The sequence below is a fragment of the Panthera tigris genome, chromosome E3 (genome assembly GCF_018350195.1).
Source record: "Panthera tigris isolate Pti1 chromosome E3, P.tigris_Pti1_mat1.1, whole genome shotgun sequence".
Taxonomy (NCBI): Eukaryota; Metazoa; Chordata; class Mammalia; order Carnivora; family Felidae; genus Panthera; species Panthera tigris.
The window spans coordinates 15,731,188-15,740,386 of NC_056675.1; the positions used below are offsets into that span (position 1 = coordinate 15,731,188).

Below are 9,199 nucleotides of genomic sequence, written 5' to 3' on the forward strand. Positions count from 1 at the left end.
AATGTAAGAGCTAAAACTATAACACTCTTGGAAGAAAACATAAGATTAAATTTTCATGACCCTGAATCAGGCAATGGTTTCTTAAATATGAAACCTAAAGGGTGCGCCTGGGTGGCTCAGTAGGTGGAGCATGCAACTCTTGATCTTGGGGTCATAACGCCCACATTGGGCATGGAGCCTAACAACAAAACAAAACAAAACAAAACAAAAACCACAAGCAACAAAAAGAAAAATGATAAATTGAACTTCATCAAAATTAAACACCTTTGTGCTTCGAAGGGTACCATCAAGAAAGTTAAATGACACCCAAAGAATGGGATATTTGTATTTGCAAATCATATAACTGGTAAGTATCTAGAATTATAAAGAAATCCCACAACAATAAAAAGACTACTTAATTTTAAAATAGGCAAAGGAATAGAGATTTCTCTAAATATATACAAATAGCCAGAAAGCACATGAAAAGATGCTCATCATCATTACCCATCAGGGAAATGCAACTGGAGCCCCAAAGTATTACTTCACCCATTAGGATGGCTATAATCAAAGAGTCAGGGAACAAGTGTTAAGGAGGACTTTGAGAAATTGGAACATTCATACATTGCTGGCAGAAATATGAAATGGGGCAGCCACTTTGGAAAACAGTCTGGCAATTGCTCAAAATGTTACACTTAGAGTTCTAGAGTTACCATATGACCCAGCAATTCATGTCCACACAAAAACTTGTACAAAAATATTCATAGCAGCATTACTGATAAGAGCCAAAAGTGGAAACAATCTGAACACCTATTAACTGATTAAATGAATAAAAAAAAAAAATGGTATGTCCATAAAATGGAATATTATTCAGCAATAAAAAGAAACAAAATACCGGTACATTCTACAACATGGAAGAACACTGTAAACCTTAAGCTAAGTGAACCAGTAACAAAAGAGTACATATTATATTTTTACATTTACATGAAATGTCTAGAATAGGCAAATCTACAGAGCCAGAAAATAGATCAGTAATTTCTTAGAGATGGAGGGGATAATAAATGGGACAGTTGGGGGTGACAAGTAAGGAGTGCACAGTTTCTCTGTGGGGTAATGAAAATGTTCTAAAATTGATTGTAATAATGAATGCACAACTCTGTAAATATACTAAAAAATCTTGTAACTTAAATGGGCAAACGTATGGTATGTGATTTATAACTCAAGTTGTTACCAAAAAAAAAGTAGGCTAAGACCTACACACTAAACCTCTTAGGGTGACTGCTTACTAAAACAGAAAATTTTAATAGGATCCAGAGTCTCCAACAAAACATCAAAAATGTCTAGGATACAATAAAAAGTCAATCATCATACCACGAACCAGGAAAACACAGCTTGAATAAATAAAAGACAGTTAACAAACACTAATACCACACATGAATCAGATGTTAGAATTACCTGACAAGGATCTGAATTTTTTTAAACTTTTTTTTAAGTTTATTTATTTTGAGAGAGAGAGAAAAAAAGAAAGCAAGAGCACAAGTGGGGGAGGGCCAGAGAGAAAAATCCCAAGCAGGCTCTGTTCCGTCAACACAGAGCCTGACTCAGGGCTCCAACTCATGATGTGAGATCTTGACCTAAGCCAGAATGAAGAGTCAGAGGCTTAACTGACTGAGCCACCCAGGCGCCCCACCTGACAAGAATTTTAAAGCAGCCATCATGTTTTAATGAGCATTGAGCTATACAACTGAAACAAACAACAAAATAAAAAATCTTAAAAAAGAAGATACAGAAAAGAACCAAATGGAAATTACAGAACTGCAAAATAACATAACCAACACAAAAAGTCACTAGATGGGCTCAATCGCAGAATGAATACAACAGAGGCAAAAATGAGTCAAGCTGAAACTGGAAGTAGCACAATGAAAGTGAAAAGATCTAAACAAAAGAGAAAAAAATAATGCCTCCCACACTGTAGGACAATCACAAAAGTTCTAAGATTTGTATTCTCACAAAGAAAGAAAGGAGAAAGAGAACAGTGCTAATAAATTATTCCAAAAATGGCTGAAACATCCAAAATTTGGCAAAACTCATGAACTTAACAGTTCAAAAACCTAAAAGAACTGCAAATAGGATAAACTCAAACAAATTCATGCCAAGATATATCATACTTACACTTATGAAAACTAAAGACAAAGAAAAAACCTTTAAAGCAACCAGGGAGAAAGGATACATCACCTGTAGGGAAACACGAATTCCAATGATAGAGGGTTTCTCATCTGAAATCATGGAGGTGTCAAGGAAGTGGCACAATATTTTCAAGTGCTAAAAGTAAAGAACTGTCCATCACAAATTCTACAAACAGAAATAGCAAGAAAATCTTAAGAAAACTAAAGAACAAAAGAAGACAACTCTATTGTTTAAATATTAATTCTAACTTATTACAAAGTATACAAGTACCATTATATGAGCAATTACAAGTTTTTCTTATAATAGTAACTAAATATTTGGGAATTACCGATTTCCCCCTCACCATCACCAATGCCAATGAGATTCATATATGTAGATGGCTTCCCTATTTCCTTAATTCTCTTAAAAAGAAATAGTTCTGCCACTATTCAAGATCTTTTATCAATTTAACAGTTCTGTTCTACTTGAAAAATCCAAAGCTTATGAGCCTAAAATCAGAGCTATTTGTTTAAAAAAGATGGAAGATACATTATGTCTCAACCATCCATAAAGTCTATTTTTTTTTTAATTTTTTTTTTAACGTTTATTTATTTTTGAGACAGAGAGAGACACAGCATGAACGGGGAGGGGCAGAGAGACAGGGAGACACAGAATCAGAAGCAAGCTCCAGGCTCTGAGCCATCAGCCCAGAGCCGACGCGAGGCTCGAACTCACGGACCGCAAGATCATGACCTGAGCTGAAGTCGGACGCTTAACCGACTGAGCCACCCAGGTGCCCCAGAAATAGTATCTCTTAAAGAGGAAGTCCTGAATGAACCTCTATAATCATGTAACAGCTTAACCATCTTAAAAGCCAAATCCTAAGAGCAAATAATATTTATCTTAATCCACTCTAATTTATAAAGAGTGTGTGTGTGTGGTTTTTTTTAAACAAGAATGACTATGCAAGTATGACTAGTGACCTGTTAAGCAGCCAAGAAAGAAACAGATGGTCATCTTGCAAAACTGTAAATTCAAGATCTGTTTCACATTATTTACCAACTGATTCACTGAACTAATTTTTTATCAAGTTTGTAAAATATACTAAGTACTGTACAAGGCAGTGACAAAAAAATAAATAAGGTACTACCATACTGTGATATAAGAATCACATAACAGAGTATATATTAGGTCCTCATCCCTGGCTCCTGGCACAGAGCTCCTAAAACCTTTGGAATTTCTTGATGGGGTTGGAGGAGCATCTTTTGTTATTCATAATAAGCCCCTTTCAACCATATCTTGGGGGATGGGGGCTGGTTGCCGGAAGAACCAACCCCTGACCTCAGAATGGGGGAAAGGGGCTGCAGATAGAGTTTATCCCCATCGACCAATGATTATGCCTACATAATGAAGCCTCCATAAACTCTAACTGAAGGGATTCAGAGACCTTCTGGATTGGTGAACACATGGATGTGCCCGGATGGTGCCCCCAGAGAAGGCATGGAAGTTCATGGAGGTCCCATACCCCTTCCCACAAGAGATGCCTTAGGTATCTCTTCCATTTGCTGTTCCTGAGTTATATCCTTTCTAATGAGCAGGTAATGGTTAAGTAAGAGCTTCCCAGAGTTCTGTGAGCCATTATAGCAAATAACTGACCTGGGTTGTGGGAAGCCCCAGTTTACAGCCAGTTAGACCGAAGTACAGGTCATGACCTGGGACTTGCAACTGGCATGTGGGGGAGGAGGAGGACAGGCAGAGGCTAAAGTCTTAATGTGTGGGATCTGCACTAACTCTAGGTAGGTGGTGCCATAATTGGGTTAAATTATAGAACACCAGTTGGTGTTTGGAGAGTCGGAGAACTGTAAAGGGAAAGCCCATATATTTGGTGTCAGAAGTGTTGTGAGTAGTGTAGAAGAGACATAGCTTACCTTCAGGCGTGATCCTAGGCCTCAAGGAACTCCTAGTCATGAGAAAAATGGGCCCACGAGCAATAATTTAAATAAAATGATATGTACTATAATAGGTATGTCTACCAAGTGCCAGGAAAGCAAGCAACTAACCACGCCAACAAAGTGACATTTATGCTGATTTTTAAATACTATAGTATTATAGTTAAATACTATAGTTCCTCAGGGTTCTATCAGTTCCTCTTAAGCTCTCCCCCTAGTTCTCCACCCTAGCTGCACATTACAGTCACATGGGAAACATGTTTTTTTTTTAATTAAAAAAATTTTTTTTAAGTTTATTTATTTTGAGCGGGGTTGGGGGGGCACCTGGGTGGCTCAGTCGGTTAAGCGTCTGGCTTTGGCTCAGGTCATGATCTCGCGGTTCATGGGTTTGAGCCCTGCATCGGGCTCTGTGCTGACAGCTCAGAGTCTGGAGCCTGCTTCGGATTCTGTGTCTCCCCTTCTCTCTTCCCCTCCCCTGCTCATGCTCTGTCTTACTCTATCTCTCAAGAATAAATAAACTTAAAAAAAAAAATTGTTTTTTTGAGAGAGAGAGCAGGGGAGAGGCAGAGAGGGAGAATCCCAAGCAGGCTGTGCACCATCAACACGGAGCCTGACATGGAGCTCAGAACCACGAAATCATGACCTGAGCTGAAACCAAGAGTCCAGCATTTAACCAACTGAGCCACCCAGGTACCCCAGGAAGCATTTTTTAAATGACAATGTCTGGTCCCAGAGCAAATCGACTGAATCAGAATCTCTGTGGAAGCCTGCATCCCCTCATCCTTACCCTTTAAAAGCTATCCAGGTGGTTTCATAAAGTAGTGCCTGGGTTAAAAATGACCAACTCCATTTGAGAAAAACATAACCCAGGCTTCAACCAATCTTCTGGCAATGAGGAAAGAAAAAGATTTCAAGTAGAAACAATATGAGCTATAACAGAGTTACTGTGAGGAGAGAAGAGGATTCTAAGGTTTCTAGGATGAAGGACTAAAACGGAACAAGAAATGTTTATATGTGCTTGAGGGGGCTATGTGAGTAAAGGGAAGGGAAAGGAAAAGATAACCAAGTTTGGAGCATTCACTATCCAAGTTTAGCTTTCCAATAGACAAATGAAAATAAAGAACACTTGAAATTCAAGAAAAATGGGGACCGAATACACATCTTTGAAAACCATAAATACAGCACTATTTGAAGCCATGAAAGGAGGTATAATCACACAAGGAAACTAGAGAAAAGAACATAAACCGAAACTCTAGTGAATATCATGTTAATCGGAGAAAATGAAAAAGAGGGAAGCGTCAAGGGAAGGTTTTTGTTTTTGTTTTGGAAGGTGGAAATCTGAGCATGTATGCAGGCTGAGGTAAAAAATGACAATGCAGAGATCAAAGATGTTAGTTTTAGAAAGGAGGACCCTTCTTTGATAAAAGGAAAGGAGATCAGAAATCAGATAGGCATAGGCACACAGAAAAATGATAGAATTTTAGTAGTCAGGGCTGAAGTTCACCAATTTCTTCTGTGAATTTTCTGCTTATTGCAAAATAAGCAACGAAAAACATCCAGTAGGACACCGAGAGGAGAATGGTAAAAATCTACAAACAGCCATTTAGGTTTTAGTACATAAAATTAGCCTAGGGGAAAGTCAAAGCATCTCCAGCCAGTGAGAGTAAAGTCAGAATCCAGAAGTTTAGAACAGCATCAGCAGCTCACTTACATGATTTTCTCCAGTCTGCTCTGGAGATCCTAGGAGCAGAAAAAACCAACTGTTTGATTCATCCTGACTTGGAGACCATCAGAGCACATGCAGCAAGAATGGCTTGAGGCCAGTAACATTGTTTTTATACTTCTAAAAAGTTACATTTTTATTTCACTCTTAAAAAAGAAAGAAAAAAAAAAAAAAAGAAAGAAAGACAAGGCTGTAGCTACTTCCTTGGGTTGCCAGAAAGAGTGTTTGGGAAAGTGAGGGATAATTACTTTCACTCCTACAGCACTTGTCAGAACTTTCGCTCCTAAGCATTTTTGATCCCTTCAAGAGCTGATTCCCAAAATTCTAAACCTGATTCCTCTAAGCTCTTAAAGGATGAAAATTCATTGCAGGATTGGACTATCCAACTGAGAGAGAAACAAGTGAAATACTTCTTACATACAACGCTGTGTTCTGGCTAGTAGGTAAACACTGCTGATTGAAGGTGGGAGGTGATAAGGGAGTGATTGTATTTGAGGCTCCCTAAGAATCATTTACAAAGCCAATTAATATAAAACAATACTTAACACAAAGATTGCAGAATTCAGGGTTGTTTTTTTTTTCCCCCTGAATATATACAGTGAGTAAATAATTGACAATTTAATCTCTTTCTCACACTCGGAGTTCACTAATTTGTCCTGCCATCTACCGCACCACTCTTCAAGGAGTGGCAAGAATCCCTCCGGATACTGAACCTCTTGCTACGACCATCTGGAGAGTACAGAGACCTGAAGGAGGAAGAGACTAACACGCGTGAGCATCCACTATGTGGCAGGCCTACTGTGTGCCAGGCTCTGGGCAAGACACTTTACATGTTATGCGTGCAGGTCATTGAAAGACGAATTATGATGTTCAAACCACGGATCTGGCGTTCAGGAGGGTATTAGGGTGTCTGAAGGTTTAAGTGTAAAGGAAAAGAAGTGTTAGTGACCGTGGCTGATGAAAGTGAGGGAAAAAGAGGCGAGTTGGGAAAGGAAGGCATCTGAGAGCAAAAGGGCAAAACCCAGGGGCATGGGGGGGATGGGGGGGGCGACTGGAAGGTACGGAGGACACGGCAATATGGGGCAGGGATGAGGGTGAGTCTGTGGAAGCGAAGCCGGGGTACAAGTGAAGGCAAAAGTCTGATCTGATGCCGGCGGGATGCGCGGCGGGCGAGGGGTGGGGTGGGGAGGTGGGTCTCATCCCGGGAAGGCGCCCCAAAGGACTGCAGGGGCTGGGAAACGGTGCCAGCGCTACGAAAGGGGAGGGGACGGAGAGGGGAGGGGGCGGCGGGGGGATGACCACGGCGGGGACGAGGCGGACGACGGCGAAGCGGAGACCGGGAAACGCAGGCGCTGGGGGAAGGGGAGCGGGTGTGGGTGCAGGAGCCGGCAGGCCAGGGCGAGGGGCGCCGCGCTCGGGGGGCGGGGCTGGACAACTGCCCGCAGGGAGATGGGGAGACGTGCGGGCAGGAGGTGACGCGCAGCTAAGGGATGTCAGGACCGAGCCGCCCGGGGCCCGGAGCCATGTGGGCGGCGGCGGGAAGGCAGCGGGGCCGGGGAGGCGCTCCGAGCCGGGCCACAGGGAGCGCGGCGTTCCCCTTACCTGGGTTGAGTGAGGAGCCGCCGCGCCGCCTCGTTAGCATCCTGCGCTCAGCCGCTTCTCCCACTGCCCTAGGTGGGGGCCATTCCACCCGCCCCGGGAGCCCGCCTTCACCGCCAGGCGCCAGCTGCTGCCAGCCCGGCCCGGCCCCGCGGAGCAGCGCCGACGCGACCCGCGCCCGCAGCCGCCTCAGCAGCGACTCCCGCCGTGGCTGCCTCAGCCCCTGCCGCCAGCCTCTCGGGTGGGCCTGGGATCACAAGTGTGCCACGATTGGTTGCCGCACGCCCGGCCCGGGAGATGTGTCGGCTTCTGTGATTGGTGGGTTTCCCTAGCTGCCGCCCGCGGGAGGTGGTACTGGGAATAGCGCCGGGTCTTGCAGGCGTTGAAGGGCGGCATGGGTCTGACGTCGCGGCCGGACGGGCGCCTCTGCGTCCCTGCGTGTGCTCGCTCCGCGAGAGGGCTCCGAGCAGCCACCTGCCCGGACGGGTTGTTGCCCTAGCAACGGCGCACTTGACCTGGCTGGAGGGGAGCTGCGCAAGGGGTGCGGACCACGCCGCCTTAACCCCCACGTGGGCAGCCTTCATCGGTGAAACCCTGCCGCCGGACAAGAAAAGGAGCTTTTCCAAGAAATCTTCTTTTTGCATGTCCACTGCTTCAGATACCACCCCTCTGGCCGCTGCTGGCGGAGGAGCTTTCATCTCATAGGAGATATAACTCAAGAACAGATATCAAATTCACACAATATTGCATTCCACACAAAAAGTGTAAGTGAGTGACTGGAGATTCTGTCCCAACCATAGGGATGGGGAACTGATACTTGAGAGAAAGAAGTGAAAGCTGGGATTGGAGAAGAGGCAAAGGGAAGACAAACGTTGTGGAGAGGGCTGACATTTCCCACCTGAAAATTAAGAGTTCATGTTTATGTCAGTTAGGAACTGACATATCCATACCAGATTCTGTCAAAGCAATTATTTCACTTCTATAAACTGTGGAACAAGATTCAAAATGAAGTAAGCATTGCCAAAGGGTCACTGTCAATAGAGTCTAGAGCACATTGAGGAAATTTTTTGCCTAGTGCAATTCTGGGAATACCTCAAACGTTTTACTTTTGTCCATTGAACTTTGGACTTTTGTCAGTTGCAACTTGTCAGTGTCAACTCCACTGTCTCCTCCCATTCATCCTTCCACTTTGGACTGAAAGAGAAAATGTTAACACCTGGTAGCTAAAAAGTAAATCATGCATTAGATTTTAAGTTTAAGGTCTGCTAGCAACAATCATAATATTAAAAAAAAAAAAAAAAGTTATGTAACCTTGTGGCTTTTGCTTTTATAAGCCTGATCTGCTTCCTTGAAATTCAGAGCACAACTTCAACTTCAGTGGACTCCATGTCTCCCTGAAATAAATGCTTTGATTGCTTTATATCCTCTTGAAGGACAGAACATAGATTGCAAAAAGCATGGGCTCAGGAATCTAACATCTTTGTTCAAAATTCCTGTCTACCATATTGGAATGTTTTGCTACCTGCAGAATGAGATCTATAGAATATGTATCAGAGAGTTGCAGGTGTGTTCATGTGAGGCCACACAAAAACTTGTACATGAATGCTCATAGCAACATTATTCATAATAGCTGATAAAGTGACAAGAACCCAAATGTCCATCAACTGATTAATAAACAAAATTTGGTATATCCATACAATGAAATATTATCCAGCCATAAAAAAGAGTGAAGTACTAGGGTGCCTGAGTAGCTCAGTCGGTTAAGCCTCTGACGTTTGATTTTGGT

The 9,199-nt window shown here is 43.0% G+C and overlaps 1 protein-coding gene across 2 annotated transcripts in view; it reads right to left on the bottom strand.

The window, feature by feature from the left end:
- TPST1 (tyrosylprotein sulfotransferase 1) overlaps positions 1–7,728 on the bottom strand; it is a 166,063-nt gene extending 158,335 nt beyond the window's left edge. The window contains exon 1 of one of the 2 annotated variants that reach the window (XM_042972052.1): positions 7,417–7,728. The gene's annotated coding sequence lies outside the window, so the exon portion shown is untranslated. The remainder of the gene's footprint in view (positions 1–7,416) is intronic. The other variant, XM_042972053.1, reaches the window with a different exon arrangement.
- Positions 7,729–9,199: the final 1,471 nt, after the last annotated feature.